This window comes from Magnolia sinica, chromosome 3, assembly GCF_029962835.1.
Source record: "Magnolia sinica isolate HGM2019 chromosome 3, MsV1, whole genome shotgun sequence".
Lineage (NCBI taxonomy): Eukaryota > Viridiplantae > Streptophyta > Magnoliopsida > Magnoliales > Magnoliaceae > Magnolia > Magnolia sinica.
Window position 1 is genome coordinate 48,811,534 of NC_080575.1, and position 20,479 is coordinate 48,832,012.

A 20,479-nucleotide genomic window follows, 5' to 3' on the forward strand; every position below is an offset into this window, starting at 1 on the left:
CAATGCGAGAGGCATCAGCATATATCATATACCTAACCCCTTGCTCTAGCAATACTAGCGCAGGGGCGGACGTCAACTTGTCCTTTAGCTCCTGAAAAGCTATCTCTGCCTTCTCATTCCAAGCAAACTTCAAGTCTTTCCATGTCAACTGAGACAACGGTCTGGCTATCTTCGAGAAGTCGCGTATGAAACGTCGATAATAGCCTGCTAGACCCAGAAAGCTTCTCACCTCAATAACCGAACCAGGCTGCTTCTAGTTCTGAACTGCAACTACCTTAGCGAGATCGACAGCTATCCCTTCCTTGGACATCACATGTCCTAGGAACTTGACTTCCTCCTTCCAGAAATCACATTTCTTGAACTGTGCAAAAAGCTGATTCTTCCTGAGAGTATCCAAAACCGCTCTTAAGTACTCCTCGTGCTCTTCCCGACTCGCAGAGTATATCAAAATGTCATCGATAAAGATAATGACGAATCGGAACAAGAATGGCCGAAACACCCTGTTCATCAGATCCATGAACACAGCCGGTGCGTTCGTAAGACCGAACGACATCACAAGGAACTCATAATGGCCGAAGCTAGTCCTGAAGGCGGTCTTCTGCACGTCCTCATTCTTGACACGCAACTGATGATACCCTGACTGCAGATCAACCTTTGAAAAGTACCGTGCCCCCTTCAATTGATCAAATAGATCATCAATCCTAGGCAAAGGGTACTTATTCTTCACAGTCACCTGATTCAACCTGTGATAATCTATACATAATCGTAAGGAACCATCCTTCTTCTTCACGAACAAAACAGGTGCTCCCCAAGGAGACACACTAGACCGAATAAAACCCAAAATTCAACAAGCCATCTATCTGCTTCCTCAATTCCTCCATTTCACTCGGAGGCATACGATAGGTGGGCAAAGAAATGGGTGCCGCACCAGGCATGAGATCGATAGTAAAATTAATCTCGCACTGAGGGGGTAATCCAGGAATCGACTCGAACACATCTTCAAACTCCCGAACTACAGGCGTGCTTTCAAACGCCGATCCAGCAATACTCTCCAACAGAGAAGTATATTAACCAAGACGAAAAGGGTAACTGACCTGAACTGGAAAAGTAACTGTCTCACCCTCAGGTCCATGGACTGTCACCGACCTAGCTTCACAATCAATCTCTACCCGCATCTTCGTGAGCCAATCCATACCCATAATGACATCGTAATGGTAAAGAGGTGCGACAAAGAGGTCAACAAGAATCGATCCACTCCCTAGATCAATCAAACAATCCATACAACGCTTGTTCATAGCAGAGGAGATCCCTGTAGTGGTAGTGAGCGTCACTCCCTTCATAGTAACAGTGCCCAAACTCAGGCGCCTAACTACCGCATACGATATAAGAGAGGTAGTGGACCCTGTATCCACCAATATAGAAACGGGAATACCTTGGATGTGATCAGTAACCTCAAAGGATCTCGGTACCAAGTCAGCCACAGGCGCTTCAGCTGAAAGCGCATGAACTCGAGCCTGCTGCTAGCGATTCGACGGAGGAACCATGGGCCGCTGAGGTGGCCTGAAGCAAGGTATAGAAGGTTTGAAGGATGGGTGAGCTGGCGTTGACCGAAGAGGTGGAGATGATATGACCGGAGGCATCGGACGGCTGATCCTCTGTGGTGGAGTAAATCCACTATCCCGCATACGCGAAAAGCAATTGCGATCTGAATGTCCAATCTTCCCACAGTACGAATAGTAAAAATCAGACCGCACTTGCTAAGCGGGCGACGCTGGACGCCTCGGAGGAGAATCTGCCTGCGGCCTCTTGCCAAGAAATGGTGCACTCTGAAAGTCAGGTCGTGGTCTGGGAACCATAGATGCTCGCATACGGGACGACCTGTCCCCGTCCTGCTCAGCTCGTAGGGACATGCTCACCAACTCCACATAGGAAGATATGCTAGCACAACACATCTTTGATCGGATCTCAAGCCTCAACCCCTCAGAAAAATGCTGCATCCGCATCAGCTGATCACCCAGAAGTACAGGAGCATACCGACCCAGCTCAGTAAACCGGTTCTCATACTCCGTCACCGACATCCCTCCCTGATGGAGGTGAAGGAACTCACTCTCCTTCTCGTGTCGGTAAGTGACCGGGAAGTACTTCTCGTGGAAGCGTGACTCAAACGCCTGCTAGACTGGCCTCCTTTTCAAACATGAAGGAGGCAAGCTCGACCTGCTTTGCCTCTGAATAGTGAAGCGGCCTCAGCATCTTAGAGATGCGGTCAATCCAGTACTCGGCCTTCTCGGGTCTATGAGAACCCACAAATGTGGGAGGTCGTAAGCGCTGGAATCACTCAAATGTGCTGCTAGCACTAGCATTCCCAGTTGGGTGCATAGGTGAAGCAGGTGGAGTCGCCCCCATCGACTGAGCAAAGATGCCAGCCATGGAAGACAGAAACTGCTACTGCTACTGCTGATACTGCTGCTGCTGCTGCTGCATCAACAGCATCATCTGCTCAAACCTATTAGGAGGCAGAGCGGACGAAGATGCATATGGCGTCGACGCAGATGCACGGTTTGGCTCAGGAACCGAAGGCGTGACTGGAGGAGCCATAGGTGGAATCACAGGTGTCGGCCCAGTAGTGGGGCCAGTAGCTGGCTGAGAGTCTGGCCCAACACCCAAATGAGACGGGCCCGACTGTGGATCCGTCTGGCTATCGCCTATGGGAGAAATCCCGGTAAGCGATTCACCCAGAGAGAGACGGGACGAAGTCTTTGAACCCTTAGGAGGCATACCCTACATTCAACAGAGGATGCAACCTGTGAGATTCAACATCCACATAATCCACCCACACAGCATTTACATCACAACTCAAAGATAAACAACATGCATTTCATTTAACAAAATTGTCACAATACAAGAAGTGCAGCATTACATGAATCGTGACAGAGAAAGCATGTGAGCTAAAACATCTAAAGCTTCAAACAACAAACAACTTCCAATTACTATGCCAACAACGGCTACACATAACAGCAAATAACAAAACAAAGCAAAGGACGACTACAACTGCAACTACTCGTCAGAATTAGGAGATGGAGGTGGGGTACCCTTATCCTGCAGACAACACAGGATAGACTTCAGAGTTCGAGACATCTTCTTGAACTTGTGCTTCATGAGGCCTCGAAGATCCATAATATCCTAACGCAGGACAGCCTGACCCTCCTCAAGCCGAGATATACAAGCATCTCTGGTGGCCTGATCTGCACCCTGCTCCGGTGCTACAGGAGGAGAACTCTCACTCGTGTCCTGGGCCTCCTCTTCTTCCTCGTCCTGCTCTTCTTCTTCTTCATTCTCAGCTCCACCTTCGCCATAACTCTCTTCCTCATCGCTCTCAGTCTCATCCTCACTTTCTGAGGCTTGTCGTCAATGGGGCCCAATGTACATCTGATTAAGGGTCGTCTTATTAATATAACGAACAGGTACTGGCTTTTTCGCCCTAAGCCTGAAGCCAAACTCATGTGCAAGCTTATAAATGAGGCGGCCAAATGGGAGCGATTCGGTTCTCCTATTCGAACGAGCGATAAGGATAATCTGACGCAAGATGTACGTTGGCACACAAAGCTTCTCTCTTTGCCCCACCTGATATAGAAAATCTACCATCAGGCGCGTACACTCGCTGCGGTTGCTCCACCTTGGATAAACATTGAATGTGCACATGTGGTGAAACAAGCGGAAGTCATCCATCATGTTGGTAGCTAGAAGGCTTCTATTAGGCTGTCATTCGACCAGACGACCACACAGGAACCATGTGTGGTGATCCCTCTCACGCGCACTACTCAGATTCTTCTCATTAGCATGCACTTCACCAAGCAGCACATTCAGGAGTCAGGATATCAAAGCGACGTTAACCGTGGCCTCCCGATCTCTCCCGCAAGGGATCTTGAACTGCAAAGGCTCCAGCGAGGGATCACGAATGAGGGCATAAAAATCTCAAACAATGCTCGCATTGGCGTGATATTCTCCCTCAAACAAGGGACACCAACCGACCCCTTCCAGGCGCTCCAACAAGAGAAACTCGCCAAATAGCCGTGGATCTACATGAGCTTCAAAAAGGACCCTACACCCTTCATAAACTCCATGAGATAGCTCCGCCAACAAAGTTCTTCCAACGGGAGCTTGAGGATCGAGGTCCCGCTTGGTCTGAAACTCTCGTGTGGTGGCCGTGCTCGCGGCGGCACCTCTCGGCTTTCATGCAAGGGTTAGGCAGCTAGGCCCGGCTTCATCAACAGGCGCTCTCTTCTTCCCCATCAAAGAGAGAATGGAGGAGATGAAAAATATGGCCGTAACAAACTCAAATAAGGCCATGGAAAATGAAGGAAAAGAGAGAAATGGGAAGAATGGTAAGGCTCCCACGATTTTGAGACCCAAAGGAAAGATTTGGATGCTCAAATGGAAAGGAAAGAGAGAGAAAACAACAATGGAGATGGGTTGGATGGGTGTGCACGAAAATGGAAGGAGGAGTTTGGAGAGGGATTTTGGTGAGGTTTTGAGAGAAATTTCAAGAAAATGGAAGCTTGGAGGGTGAGTTTGTGAAGAAAATAGGGTTTAGAAGGGGTTAAAATCATGCAACCATGGAGGAGTGGGCCACACAAGACCCCACTAGCGTCGGTCTGAGCCGGCTCGCCCGGCCTGGCCCGCTGGGCGGCGAGGGCTAGCCGAACCGGCAAGGTCATCGCCGGTCTCTAGACAGTCCAGAGATGACTCACCATTTGGGCGAGGTCCTCATGGCCCCTTAGCTCTAAAATGATGTGGGTCCACCTGAAATTGCCCCTATTGGGCCCTTAGTTCGATTCGACGCATATCGGGCCACACTGATTAGAATTTGATACAAATGCAGGTTTACAAACATTTTAAGGACTGAGATGGGATGATATACCATCTAAACTCGTCAATGGATGGTCTAGAAGAGATTTAGGGTCGCTGTGTGTGATCAGGAGTGTGCACAGACTCTATCTCGGCGATCGTTTTCAGTAAACTTTCACCGATAGAAGCAACAGGAAACACTACACAAATTCTAAGTTAATCTCACACCCTCCTACACTAAGGTGGCTACAGCGTGTGGTGTGTGACCATAACCCAGGTCCGATTTAATCCAAATCATGCTCTGATACCAACTTGTAATGCCCTAAAATTCGTGGGTCGAGCATAACTCAGCTCCCGAGTTCCAAAACATCACTTATGCAACATATGTAATGATAGATGTATGTTGTCTGTATGAGTGCATAAAACATGGAATAGATTAAGCGAAACTGCAAACATAATCCAGGGATAAGTGAAAAACGTAAGCGGAAGACTTAAAGAAATATGTGTACATGTGTAAGTCCCTGTGGTATGTATGCTCTTTCAGGTCATAATACAAGTGTTTATCTCAAAAATACAAGTATCAAAATGAAGTTATCAATTCCAAAAGAAAACCCAGAATTCCCATCTATCAGGACATGGCTCACATGAACCCCTCTGAGAACTGCATAATAGAAAACGTGTCCTCATCATCCTCGAACTCCTGCTCTGCCTCAGGGGTTGCACCATCATCTGCATCTAAGACAAAGTCTGGTTGGTGTTGAAACACCGTCCCAGAATGTGGGAGTGAGCGATCAACTCAGTGGAACTATATAGTAAAAGTTAACATGATATCAAATCAATCAAGCAGTAATGATAAAGCAATACAATTAAACAAGTCTAAATACTCTTATTAATGTAACGATGTATGTATAAATGATGCATGCCCTTGCCTCCACTCCCTCAGCGTCTTCATCTTACGTTACGCATGACAACCTCCCACAGTGCCAACGACTTCTACGCACATGCAATGTGGTGCATGAACATGATTACCAAGCTATTATTAGTCCTTTTCATACAGCAGGATTGGAAAGCTAAGGTACCTTCCTCATATCAATTTCCACACAGTGATCCATTCTAGGGTCGTCAGTCCTAGGCCATCTCATACGATCATATGGTTCTAGGTCGCTGTAAAGGGCTCATCACCAATCAATGCACGCCTATCATACCTTAGCTACTACTCTAAGGCTCGTCGCCTTAGTGCAGTATAAAGGTATGCTCGAGGTCACTACAAAGGGCTCGTCACCAATCAATGTAGGCCGACAGCGCGAATATAGTGTCCCATACCACCATAATCGGCTCACGAGTCTGGTGTGCTCACTGGTCACTACGGGGAGGCTCGTCACCCCAGCGTAGGCCGACAGTTCGACCACGGTGTCCCATACCATCATGTCCGGCTCATGAGTCTTAGTGGATCAAGGTACAACGGTTAACGAGATTTCATCGGTAAGTTTGGTACCTAAATTCAAACAATAGCATCCATACATGGTGAACATACATCGGACAATCGGGTTACTTGATGAACTCGACTAGCACGAGCGCACGGTGGGTTGAATGACATAGAGTGTGCAAACACTCCGTGTGGCCAAACCACTGCCGACAACTCTAATACGACTCGGGTTCGTCAAACACGTCCTTCGTGGCGAAAGCAACCTCAGCCACGAACTCAAGGCCGATTACCGATTTTCTGGACTTTTCCATAGTCCCAAACATATTCCACTACAACAGATATTCATATTAACACTTTAGAACAGTAACGGAACAACAACCCAAATCATACAGTATGTGAGCATTTGAAGAATATCAACTTAACATGGATTTCAACATAAGTCGTGCTTGAACTTAAAGAACAAAGAATGTAAATTGAATGTAGGAACTCATACACACCAATAGGAGAGTTGAGAATCTCTTCTCAATGCCCGCAAATAGGATAATATATTACACATTAGATCATTTAGACATTTCTACAACCACTTAGACTACATATTCTAACATATATGACGTATGTTGGTGAGAACACACATTTAGACAATTCATTTTGCCAAGGAGTTGCCACACGTACAACTAGCACAAGTACATGTCAAATAATCATGGCAAACACATGTTTATATTATATACGTATACAATACTTTCTACATACTCATAGAATACACAAATCTCAACATAACTCATATATTCAGGAACACAATATAAACATTGCATTTGGCATGTGAAATTACACCCACAACAATAATAAATCATTATCTGACATTGAAAGCCTTGAAAACCATAACCTATACAAATATATTCCTCACCTTAAACTAGAAAAAGCGCACCGAACTAATTCAGACGATATGTCTTCGTCAACGGCGACTAGATAACCTAAGGCAAGAATAGAAATGAGCTACAACAACACAAAGACTATTCTAAGCTCTAAAAATGACTAGGGTTAGATTAACTTACCCAAGAATGAACTTAGAATCACCGGAACAACGATTCAGAAGTGATGGTTTAAGGATGCAGGGAAACAAGAAAGAATCTCCAATGATTCACTAACTTCTCTCTTACTTACTCTCTTTTCCTCTCTCTCTCTCTTAGCTAGGGTTTAGGAAATTCGTATGGCATAAAGAGTGAGGGTTTTAAGGTCTTTATATAGGCCTAACATTGATGAAAATAGCCCCAGGGCCAAGGTAACTTAGGTTATAACCAAATCAGGCCTCTCTCGATCCACCGAAGCACTTCCGGTGGTCCTTTTTCCACGTGCGGTCGGACTTAAGCTCACTGACCATGGATCTAGGTCAGACTGAGTTTTAGTACTAATCGGATCTACAGATCAGCTGTGGCGGACCAATCTCAATTCAACGATCACCGAAGTTCGATTAGGTCCACAAGCACTATGACATGCTTGGGCCACCTTCCTTGATCTGAGGGTGAAATTGGGTCAGAATCCAACGGACAGATTGCTTAAAATCGTCGCGCAAGCGACACGACTTAGATTTCATAAAATCATATTTAATTTCTCACCGTTCTCACCCTCTTCACTCCGGACTCAAGCAAATCAACTCAGGACATCATCTGGACTTGATTTCTAAGGTGATGGTCAAGCCCAACTAGGTGACCATAACTGTCTAAGATCATCGCTATCGGACTTTCGATGCGCGGTCTAGGTCTGATCCAAAGCTTCCAAAAATTCGCGAGAGCAACTAGATTTAGCGTTGAATCCCAGATTTCAGAGTAACATAGCGCTAACGATTCTACAGGTTTTGAGTCCTGCGGATCAAATTTAAAGTGATTGATGCTAATTTCACAAGCAATCGAGGTTAGCGCTAATTAACCCACAAATAACTTCTCAAGCATTTGAGGTAATACTCGGGTCTTAACACGAAATTTTCCGGGTCATTACAATACACCATGCCATCCCATGCTCCTTTCACCCACCATTAATTACAAATCATGAATTAATTGTCATAATCCTAATCTAAGCTAACCAAGATCACATTAATTGAATCTAATCACATTTTAACAAATTCTCTACAAATAGTCCTTCATCCCTTAGCATTTCACCATTTTTCTACACAAAGGGAGAGAGAGAGAGAGAGGAGTGATCTTAGTGGGCCATCAACTCCATCAATCCCATCCTTTTCATCCATCTCAACCATAAATTCCATCCCTTCTATCCATCTAATCCATTAAGGTGAGTACACCCACCCTACTCATTCTTATTTTGTTTTTGTTATGTTTATGTATGGTGGAGATGATGTTGATGATAATGACATGATTAATGGTATGGATTCATAAGAGAATACATGTAAAAAGATGGTTAATAGTGGTGATGATATGATGATAATGATGTGATTAATGGTGTGGACCTATAAGAGAAAATATACAAAACTTAAATTGTCATAGGCTTCATGTGGGACCCATCAATAGTGGATCCCACTAGAATTTTGTAGGCCATCCAAACCATTAAAAGAGTGGCCCATTAGGCTGGCCACACACTCACACATACAGATGTGCACACACACCACATTTAAATAAGTAAATGAATTAATATATATATATATATATATATATATATATATATTGGGGGAGTGGACGCTGCTGCCAGCATCCAGGAGATGCTGCAGCAAGTAGCGTCCCAGCTGCTTGAGTTTAAAGGGGCTGAGGTGTGGGTCCGCAACAGGCCCCACCCATAATGTATGCATTTAATCCACGTCGTCCATTCAATTTCCCAGATCATTTTAGGCGCTGAGCCAAAAAATGGAACTAATCTAAATCTTTGGTAGGCCACACCATCAATAGATTGTTTTAATGCTAATAATCTGTTAGGGTACGCTGTAATATTTTAGTATGTCAAAACATAGTAAATATTGGTCTCATTAGAGTCATCATGAGCCACAAAAGCCAGCAGATGGACTGGATCGTCCTGATGTGGGCCCCACCTATGAAAAACCTTAAGAAAATAAAAAAAATGCAAACAGCATTAGACGATGTTGCTGTCAGCGTCCAGATGACGCTGCTGCAAGCAACGTCCTACTGCTGATGCACCACAAGCCCCACCTTGATGCATGTCGAGTATCTACACCGTGCATTTGATGAGTCTCCTTTAAAAATGGGTCACTCCCAAAAATCAGCCGTACACGGAACTTAGGTGGCCGACACCATTAAAAATAAATAAATAAATAAGTAAATAAAAATATAATACAAAAAAATAGGAAGCTGGATCAATCTAATCCTGAGGTATGTGTTATATTAAAACTGTCCATTCATTTGGCGAGCTTGTCTCAAGGCTTGAGAAGAAAAATAAGATAGATTAACTATCAAGTGGGCCACACTACAAAAGCAGCAGGGATTGAACATGTACCATTGGAACCCTTTTTGGGTCAGAAGTTTTGGACTAATATGAAATTTATTTTTCCCCTTAATTCAGGTCTTTGTGACCTTATGAACAGATTGGATGGAAAATAAACATTAAGGTGGGCCTTGTAAATTGTTTAACGGTGAAATCATTATCTCCACTACTGTTGGTGGTGAGGTCCAGATAATCTTTGGATATGATTCATTTTTGGATAATGCTATAAAATGATCTCTAAAAAAAATAAAAATAATAAAAATAAAAATAAAAATAGATGAACTATGTATATGTAATAAATACATCACTTTGGGACCTATGTAACTTTGATCTCCTTGAACCGTTCATACAACTCGGAGCTCAAGTATATAAAAGCACTTGTGCGGTCCATTTGAAATTTGGATGCATCTGAAACTTGGACTGACCCCTCAACTAAGTGGTTCACACATAATGGATGGGCTGGATTTGTGATCCACATCTCAGTGGCCTGACAAGTAATCATGAATGTTTTAATGGAGGGTAATCCTCTCAATTTTTGTGTGTGGTGTGGCACACATGTGCTATAGATTGACTTGATTTTTAGCCCTAGGCACACCATGGATTGGTGGCCCATTAATTATACAAATTGGATTGATATGTGAATGGTACCGATCTTTGTTAAATTTTCTATATATTGATGGTGTACAATCATGTGACCATGTAGTGCATGGACAACCTTCAATTGATGTAAGTATGATGAATGCATAACCCCATGAGCTCCACCGCATAGAACCCATTTGAATTCCATTGATGTGTGGGCCCAAGAATGTTAAGGCCCATTTTAAGTGAATGTCATGTGGGCCCATCAGTAGTAGCCTTGTTTGGGCCAACCATTGGCCTTCTTCAGCAAGAGTTTGTGATCTACATGTATTAAATGTATACTATATTGAAACATGTGAAATTGTGTTGTGTGTATAGCCCTTCACCACTTGGTATGTGACATACGTTGTATTATATTGCTGCCTTAGATTACCTAATTATATAACGAGTGCACAGCCTTTCACCACTTAGCACTTTGGTTAGAGTGTGGCCCTAAGTAGTAAGATCATATGACATGTGTTTAAACCCATAAACATGTTCAATTATAACAATTAGGTAGACTCTAGATGTGTGAGGGTGTGATATGTGTTTGGCCCCATAATCATGTGGGCATGTGACGTATGTATGGCCACCTAATCAAATGCAATTGTGGAGTATATGTGGGTGTTTAACCATATGATTTCAAAATTCACACAAGGCCAACCAACTACATGAAGTCAGGTGGCATTGGTGACCACCCAATGTTATGACCACTTGCTTATGGGCATAGCCATAGTCACCCAAACCATGAACAATCGGGTTATATGTGTAAGTTCTCTTAGTCATGAGAATTATGATATAGGCTGGATTATACAACTTGATAAGGGAGTGGCCTTCAATTCGGTGTCATGAGACATAAATACAACCCTTACATTATTCTCATATCTGAGACAGATGTAGGGACCACTAAACTATATCTGATGTGATGGAAGCTAGTTCATGGCCTCTTGATTATGTGACACCAAATCTGAGTCATTCTCTGTATAAAGTATAAGGCGATCATAGTTTAAGAGTTGGTGTAACGTAGTATAGCCTAGTATGGTGGGTATGCTTATGATTGTGTCTTGGATGCTTTAAGATACGGTCACTAAACCATGATACTAATTGTATGTCCACTCAACCAAGTGAAATTATGACATCGACAACCTGCCCATGTGGGATCTTAATAAAGTGGTTGCCCAAAGATGTATGAATTATAGTATAGTAAAATAAGTAACCATGTGACCTTAAATCCTTTATTACGACAAGTGAAGTGACATTTGTGTGGCCACTCAACCATATGAACTTCTGATAATGTAGTGACCATGAGACCATGTGGTCATATGAGAATTGTGTGATTACTCAAACTCGTGGACTATGCTGATGGTGTAACCACTTCTATATGTGAACTTAGGGCATGTGTTAGATTGATTATGGACCCTACCTTGATGTGAGTATTGCATATTTCACCATTCATCTATTGGGCTAGCTAATTGTAGAATATGATTCCAAAATTACCTAGATCCAATTCCTAAATAAGTCAGACGACATGAAATAGTGTTAATTGAATCTATAACTTTCAAATACTTGTAAACCCACTCAATGTACGTATTTTATCTGCACTGCTCAATTGTTTTCCCAACCAAATAGTTCGATCATGGAGCTCACTGTTGTGTGCCTTGTGCATATGAACTGTTCTTCCTTGTACTACCTTAATGTATGTGAGTTACCTATACTATCTACTTATTGGGTGCCACCGTAATATTTGTGTGTGGACCCATCTGCTTGCAGTACCACTCGGAAGTAGGACCCACTACGTTGTATGAGACAAACCCACTGTCATCCAACCGTGGCTAACTCTTATGTGTATATTATACACCCAAATCGTTCAACTTATGACTCATTGTATCTTATGAGGTTTACTTATACCTTCCAAATTATTGTAGAACTAATATGATAATTATTTGCAAATCTAACCTACTAACAACCCACTTGAAGGTGAAGCCCACTACATTATATGAGTTTCGCCAGCACCATTCATCTTGTGGCTCATTTCTTATATGTTATATCTAAGCCTTTCATCTCATAACCACTTGATGTATGTACTTTGCATCACCACCACTCATTAACCATAAGGCCTAGTTAGGGTATAACCATGTGGTCCCAATAGAAGAAAATCATATCGGGCCAAAGCCACTAATGGAATATCTATCTTGTGAAGGATATGGTGTAACTCTTATTACAATTAATGCTCGTGATTATGATAGTTATGGATGATATTAGTGGTGTCAATAATTGTGGTTAATGGAAGCATGTGATTTAATACTTGATTAATGTTGTTCCACTCCCTAGCATACTAAATTCATCTACTTAACCATGTTGATATTGATCATACTCATGTACTACGGAATGATGGTATGTGCAATTGTACTTCAATACATTTGTTCATGTGTAAGACATGTCCTCTTCACTTTAGTCACATGATCATGGATTGATATAGTTGATAGTGGCATATGATGATTATACGTCATTTTTACATTAAAGGTTAAGTGTTAAGGGTCAAATATTACATATTAGACCCCAGTTATTGCCTGGATTTACGAACATGGTACTGTTTAACGGCTCAATTTAATCATGTTTGTGATGCAAGGTGTATTTACGAGCTTGGACTGAAACAAGGTGATAAAAGCATAGATTTAATGCTCAGAATGCACAAAGGCAAGGGACGGACCCTAGGAGACCAAGATCGATGGATATACATGCTAGAGATCCGAGAAAATTGAGAAACTAAAGCTCAAGTGGCCCGAAATTGGTCCAGAATGCAAGATCACAGGGTTCCCACCATCTGCTCGGCTCGAAACTTCATACATGGCCTGAGGACCATGAATTAACCGTACACGTCGAATTTCAACCGTTCGATCCCTGTAGAAGTGGCCCAACGGACAGATCAGCCCCTCAAATCCTTAAGTGGGGCCCACCTGATCTCTGAATACTCTTCAATTTTAGACTCAATGCCTTAAATGAGGTAAAAAAATGGATGAACGGTATGGATTTCTCACAAGCATCACAGTGAGTGTACATAGTGTACACGCACCGGCTGTGCACCGGACAGTCAGCCCGGTCAAAGACGAGCTAACCCATCTTCTTCTTGCGCAGGAACAATGGACGGACGTTGTCCATCCATTTTTCAGTAGTGGGGCTCACTCATCGTCTGGTTCAATGATCCGAACCGTTCACCTGTCTCAGGATATGGCCAAGACCCTCTCCTAGGTGTCCTTATGTTCCCATGCGTGCACACATATGTAAATCACGATCAAACGTAGGATGGACGGCAGAAGAAAAAGATTCAATGGGCCGCATCAAAAGACATACATAAATACCCCTTTCTAACTGGTTTTTCGAGAGGAACGCAATGGACGGCTGGATTCTCTTGTTAAAATCAATAATGGGCTCCACCATCAACACAGCGTAAGCCTTTATGTAGGCCGTACGTCCGAACAGCGCCCGGACTCTGTGGGCCAATAACGTGATCAAGATCACGTTTGAATGAATGATCTGGACCGTTCATAAGCCAGATAAGGGGGTTTTTACCCTGCCCAAGAAGTCAGATTGCTTGAGTGGAGCAATCTTCCTTTCAAAATTTGATTCAAACGCAGGTTGTGTCTCTTTTATGAAAAACAGAGTGCGGTTCATCTGTGAAAGGGTGTGCATAAGAAGGTCGGTTCTTCTAGCCGATTTGCTACTGTTATATAAGGAAAAGAGAGAGAGAAGAGAAGGGATTCAATTTCTATCCAATCTGGGGAGATCCACGACTGGTTGTGAACATGCGAGCAGAGACAGGGAGTAGAGTTTTTTTTGTTATTTTTCTGTTTTTATTATGAGGTATAGTGCAATCATGTCCATGGGTTGCTAAACCTCTTAGCTAGGGCTAAGAGGTGAAGCTTGTAGCGTAATGGGAGACTTTTTGCTTATGCCTTTTGTTTAGACTGAACTAATGTTGATTTTGGTTTAATTAAGGGAATATTTTTAGTTTTTAATGGTCTATTGTGACTAAAATTACAATGGGCCTGCAATAGGTTTGAGCATGTTCCTTTCCTTTTTATGTTTATGATGTCAGGAAGCCCTGTTGTTCACCATTGTCTCCTGGGCATGGTTGAATGACGAAACTCTTCCTAACGTTCATACATCAATGATTGGTTGCCAATTAGTTTAATTCTATTGTTTGTTTTGTCTCCTGGACATGATTTGGTGATGGAATCCATTCTAATTCATATACTTATTATCTTTTGAAAACTATATCAAAGTAAGTTCAGTTTGATTTTCATGGTTACACCCTTCAATTGGATGAAGATGGACTCTAAGTCCAATTGAGTTCTTGAAGCAGGCATAAGATCTCCCTGATCTCTATAAGTGGATCCTCTAAATCCCTAGTTTCCTTTCCCTGAATTCTGTAAGTTTTAGACAATTATTTCATCATTATTCCTTAATTTACACTCGATTTAGATTTCATCTTAGTCTACTTCTAATTCTACCTAGTTTCAGAGAACGTACAGGTATCAGTCCCTTGGGATTCGACCTCGGTCTCACCAAGTTTATTACTACATCAAAACCCTAAGGTTAAGCAGACCCTAAATTCATGATATTATATGCATATCACATGCACTTGAATGTATGCCTTATCATGGTTGCTTGAATTCATGTATAATCATGACATACATGATAATCGAAATACCATAGTCGTGGCGTATAACATGAGTTGGATCTTGACAATGAAATGTACATCTATGATGATGACTTGGGTTATCCCTGAAAATGAATGGGACACCGGAAGTGTGGAAATAGTAGGGGATGATGTGCCCCTTGGGTTGAAAGTCCCTAAACCCCTATGCTAGCTAGGGTTGCCTCACCGTCGAGCCGAGTGGATACATGGGTCATGGATTTGACTCCCACTGACGATTCGGGTTGAGAAGAGGTGGGTCCAACCTTCTTAAGGGCTGAGGTGCAAATAGGGACAGGTCTGACTCGCCAGCGAGGAGATGCGCGAATGAAGTCTGTTATTGGCATGCCGGGTCGAAGTCCACCGTACTGCGGATATGTGAGATCGATTACTGGTGTCTGGTGCATTAGTGTCGACCATGGTGTTTCCCATGATATACAGTTGGTGGAATTCCACCACAGGGTGGGTATGCGAGGTCGATTACTAGTGTTTGGTGCTTGGTATCGACCACAATGCTTCCCGAGATATACAGTTATGATATGGTATGACAATATGATGATGATGATGTGATTACGGATGCGTGTAATACGGTTATGGCTGTGGTATAGGAGAAATGAAAATATGACTTAGTGATGCTGGTAGTATTGACTCGGAGTATTACTATGATGCATATTCATTGCATTGGCTTTGGCATCATACCATATGTGCTACATGCCTTTCACCATACATGATTTCCTTGTGGCATATTTATCTTGCTTGCATGTAGGACACACTGCACACACGTGTGTACTCACTAGGCTTTTTGCCTAAGCTTCCTATTTTCCATTTTTTAGGGCAGGAGTAGCTTAGAAAACTTGGCTTTCTCGATGCATTGTATCTATATTTCGATTTGGCAATGTTGACGCCATGTACCGTTTTGAAAGCATTGTACTTATAATCATTAGGATTTATAATGGAGAGTGTTGCTTGGTATTTTGATCATGGATCTTCATGCTCAAGTATTATTATATTTATATACAAAAAAAAATCAATCAAAAATCTTCTTTGTGGTGCACCGAAACTTGGGACTTGGTGTGTGTAAGTCGAGTGCCGAATTCGGGGCATCACGGAAGGTGTTCGTCCCTAGATTTGGGGCGTGACAGTAAAAGATTTCTAGCATTGCTAGTCCACTTGTATGGTGCCTCCTTTTGAAGTAGATTACATTGAGGGCGAGAGAGGTGACTAAAGTCCTTTATGAATCTCCTGTAAAAACCGGCGTGTCCTAGTAAGATCGCACATCTCTTATGTTCTTAGGTGGAGGTATGCTAGAGATAAGATCAATTTTAGCCTTATCCACCTCAATTCCCTTGAACGAGATGATATATCCAAGGACAATTCCCTTACGAACCATGAAATGACACTTCTCTCAATTAAGTACCAAATTCTTTTCTTCACATCTTTTCAGCACACATTTAAGACTCTCTAAGCAATCGCTAAAAGATGGGCCAAAGACAGAGAAGTCGTCCATGAAGACCTCTAGATATTGCCCCACCATGTTAAAAAAAATACTCATCATATATCACTGAAAAGTGGCCGAGGCATTACACAGTGCGAATGGCATCCTTCGGTAAGCAAAGGTTCTAAAGGGACATGTGAATGTGGTCTTTTCCAATCTTCAGGGACTATCTCTATCAAGTTGTAGCACATATACCCATCAAGGAAACAATAGTACGAGTGACCAACTAACCTTTCCAAGATTTGATCAATGAAGGGCAAAGGGAAGTGGTCCTTCCTCGTGACAGTATTCAATTTCCTATAGTCAATGCACATTCTCCAACTAGTAGTAACTCTAGTTGGTACGAGTTCATTATTGGCATTAGCTAAGATGGTGATTCCAGACTTCTTAGGAACCACCAAAGTTGGAATCACCCATTGGCTATCGGATATTCGGTATATGATACCTACACTAATAGCTTAAGAACGTCGGCCTTAACCACTTCCTTCATATTTGGATTTAGTATACACTATGGTTGTCAAGAGGTTTTCACATTATTCTCAAGATGAATGTGGTGAGTACAAATCAAAGCGTCAATTTTCTTGAGGTCCACAATCAGCCATTCAAGGGCTCCTTTATGCTCAATGAGAATAGAGATGAGCATACTCTCCTGTTCATACTCAAGGTGAAAAGAAATCACTACCGCGTATGTCTCATCTTGACCTAAATAGAGATATTTCAAATCAGAGGGCAAAGGTTTTAGTTCAGGCCTCGGTGCCTTGAGATTAGACAATAGAGGTATTACATCAGTTTGGGGTAATTTTTTGAATTTTGGCCTCCACCAGTTAACTTCAAGTACCAGACAGTATCAAGCATGGCACCCGTCTCCCTAATCATGTCATCATCAAAATCATAGGAGTGGGCTAGACACGTCTCTAGAGGGTCAGAGGATAAGGTCATCAAAGTTCTATCTTTCACAAAAGTGTCATCATGTTAATGTTATGAAAATCGTCATCATCCTCTAACTGTTTGCCTGTGTTGGAAAAGATATTCAACTCCAATATCATATTCTCTAAAGATATACTCATAACCCCATTCCTGTAATTAATGATTGCATTTGAAGTGGCAAGGAATGGGCGACCAAGAATGACGAGAATTTGAGTGCGCATGTCCATGATGGGTTGAGTATCTAGGATGATAAAATCTACTGGGTAATAGAATCTGTCAACCTGGACCAACACATCCTTGATTATCCCTCTCGGTACACGAACTGAGCGATCGGGAAGTTGTAATGTAGTTCGGGTGAGTTTCAATTCACCCAAACCTAGTTTTCGAAGACTGAGAAGGAATCAGATTTACACTCGCTCCTAAGTCAAGGAGTGCATGGTCAAATCGGTAATTCCCAATTACATAAGCGATGGTTAGGCTACTGGGATCTTTGTATTTCTGTGGCACATCTTGCTTTAGGATGGACTCACCTTTTCAGTTAAGAAGATTTTCTTTTAAATATTTTGCCATCTTTTGGTTGTATACAAGACTTTCAGAAATTTAGCATATGAAGGTATTTGTTTAACCGTGTCCAGTAGAGGAATATTGACCTTCACTTGTTTCAACACTTCTAGAATGTCCTGAGAGTTAGAGAGAGGTTTTGGTGCAACCAACCGTTGGGGGAATGGGGCAATCAGCTTGCCTTGAAGTTCCAGTCCCAATTCTTGTGGAGCAGTGCTGGGTCTATCATTGTTGTCCTCTTCCAAGTCCTTAGGCTTTTCAGCCCTTACCAGAATATATTTGTCAATTATCTTCCTACTCCTAAGAGTGGTGATAGACTTAGGTTGCTCCATTTGATTTGAAAAGCTTGGATCACTTATTTCGTATTGCAGTTTAGGATTGAGGAAAGGTTGAGCTGGAAGAATCCTTTTTTCTCCAATTGAATTTTTTATCTCACGCCCTTGTATGGCCTTTGAAATGTCTTGAAGGGTTTGTAATATACCTTGAGTGATAAGCTCTTGGTTTTGAAAATGTTTTAGAACCTAATCCTCTTAAGGTTTCACTTGATTTGGAATTTGATTGAAAAAACCTTGAGGAGTAGCAGTTTGTCCATTCCTCCAACTGAAGTTTGAATGATTTCTCCAATTAGGATTGTATGTATTGGAGGTAGGTCCATTGAAAGGTCTTTAGTAATTATTCATGGCATTAGATTGCTCATTCAGTACCTCTTTAAAGGCAGGTATTGTTGGATAATTTTTAGTTGTGTGAATGTTGCAAGCACAAATACCACAAACAATTTCCTCAACCTTATCCTTCTTTAGTTCCATAACCTCAAATTTCCTTATGAGAGTAGACACTTTATCATTGATATCATCATCCTCTTTCTGAAGGTATAATCTTCCCCTCTCCGTTGATTGAGTGGGCCTAGAAGTGGTGCTTGATTTTGTGTAAGTGTCCCATGATTATGCGTTTTCAGCAAGTCTGTCCAAGTAGTCCCACACATCATCGACATTTTTATTCACGAATTCCCCATTGTACATTATCTCAACCAATTGGCGCATGGAAATGTCAGTCCATCATAGAAAAAGTGTGTAACGTGCTACATTTCAAAACCGTGTTGTGGGCATGAACTAACAAGATCCTTGAACCGCTCTCAAGATTGGAAGAATGTTTCATCCTCCTTTTGGGAAAAGTTCATGATTGACTTTCTAAGGGTGTTCGTTTTATGATGTGGAAAAAATTTCTTTATGAACTCCCTTATCATGTCATTCCATATGCCAATAGATCTGGGACGTAGTGAATGTAACCATGCCTTAGCTTTCTCTTTCAAAGAAAAGGGAAAGAGTTTCAGCCTGACTGTATCCTCAGACACGTTTGGAAAATATAAAGTGGCTATAATCTTATCAAACTCTTTCAAGTACAAATATGGACTTTCATATTCAAGTCCATGAAATTTTAGAAGGTGTTGGATCACCCCTGGCTTAATATCCATATGTCCTATATTTTCTAGAAAAACGATGCATGAGGGCGTGCTCAGCCCCACTGGTTGTAAATAATCTCACAAAGTACGAGGTGGGGGTGCTTGATGCACCTCATTTTCATCCTAGACTTCCTCAACCCTAGGTTGAGGTTGTCTTCCCAGTTGATTAACCGGTTGATTTGCAGCCATAAGCTCAATTAACTCTAAGGATCTCGAGTGGTGTCTAATCCTGTGATGGATAGATAACCCCTCAACCAATCCTCCTTCACTCAAAAGACGCCGAGTGTTATCACGAACCCACTTGGGCATGAAACACTCTCAGCCCTCAATTTCAGATTCTAACCTAAACCTAAAAGAGAGAAAGGAAATAGAAGTCTAGAAATAGAAAGAGAGAGGAAATTGGGAAGAAGTTACTAAATTAGAAGTTCCTAATTAAAATCCTACAAAATAAAACAGAATAAGTCAGTTTCTAAAAACAGAAATTCTAAAATTAGAAAATTCCTAAAAATAAAAATAGAAAGTAAACTATTTTCTAAAAATGAAAAAGAAAAGTTTCTAAAAACAGAAAATAGAAAGTTTCTAAAAACTGATTAGGAAAGTTCTAAACCTAGAATTAGAAAGTAAGTTTCTAAGAAATCCTAGAATTAGAAAGTTTCTAAAAACAGAAAACAAACCCTAACTAAAAATAGAAAATAGAAAAACTCTAATCTTAACCTAATTCTAAAACTAGCTAATCTCAGAAAAATGCAATCATTAATCCCCGGCAATAGTGCCAAAAACTTGTTCACAACCCCAAGTATAGGGTTGCGATGTAGTAATAATCTTGGTGAGACCGAGGTCGAATCAACAGGGACTGAACTTATACGTTTCTGAAAGTAACTAGAAGAAGATGAAAACCTAAATCTGGAAGTATAGAGAGTAATTGTGAGAAATTTAATTAAAAACTAATAAATTTAAAAGTGGTAACTAGGGTGCTAAGGATCCACTTGTAGTAATTGGGAAGCTACCTTG

At 41.8% G+C, this 20,479-nt stretch overlaps 1 non-coding gene across 1 annotated transcript; it reads left to right on the forward strand.

Moving 5' to 3' along the window:
• Positions 1 to 19,097: 19,097 nt before the first annotated feature.
• LOC131241630 (small nucleolar RNA R71) lies at positions 19,098 to 19,204 on the forward strand. Its single transcript, XR_009169190.1, has one exon. It is a non-coding gene; the product is annotated as a small nucleolar RNA R71 (small nucleolar RNA).
• Positions 19,205 to 20,479: the final 1,275 nt, after the last annotated feature.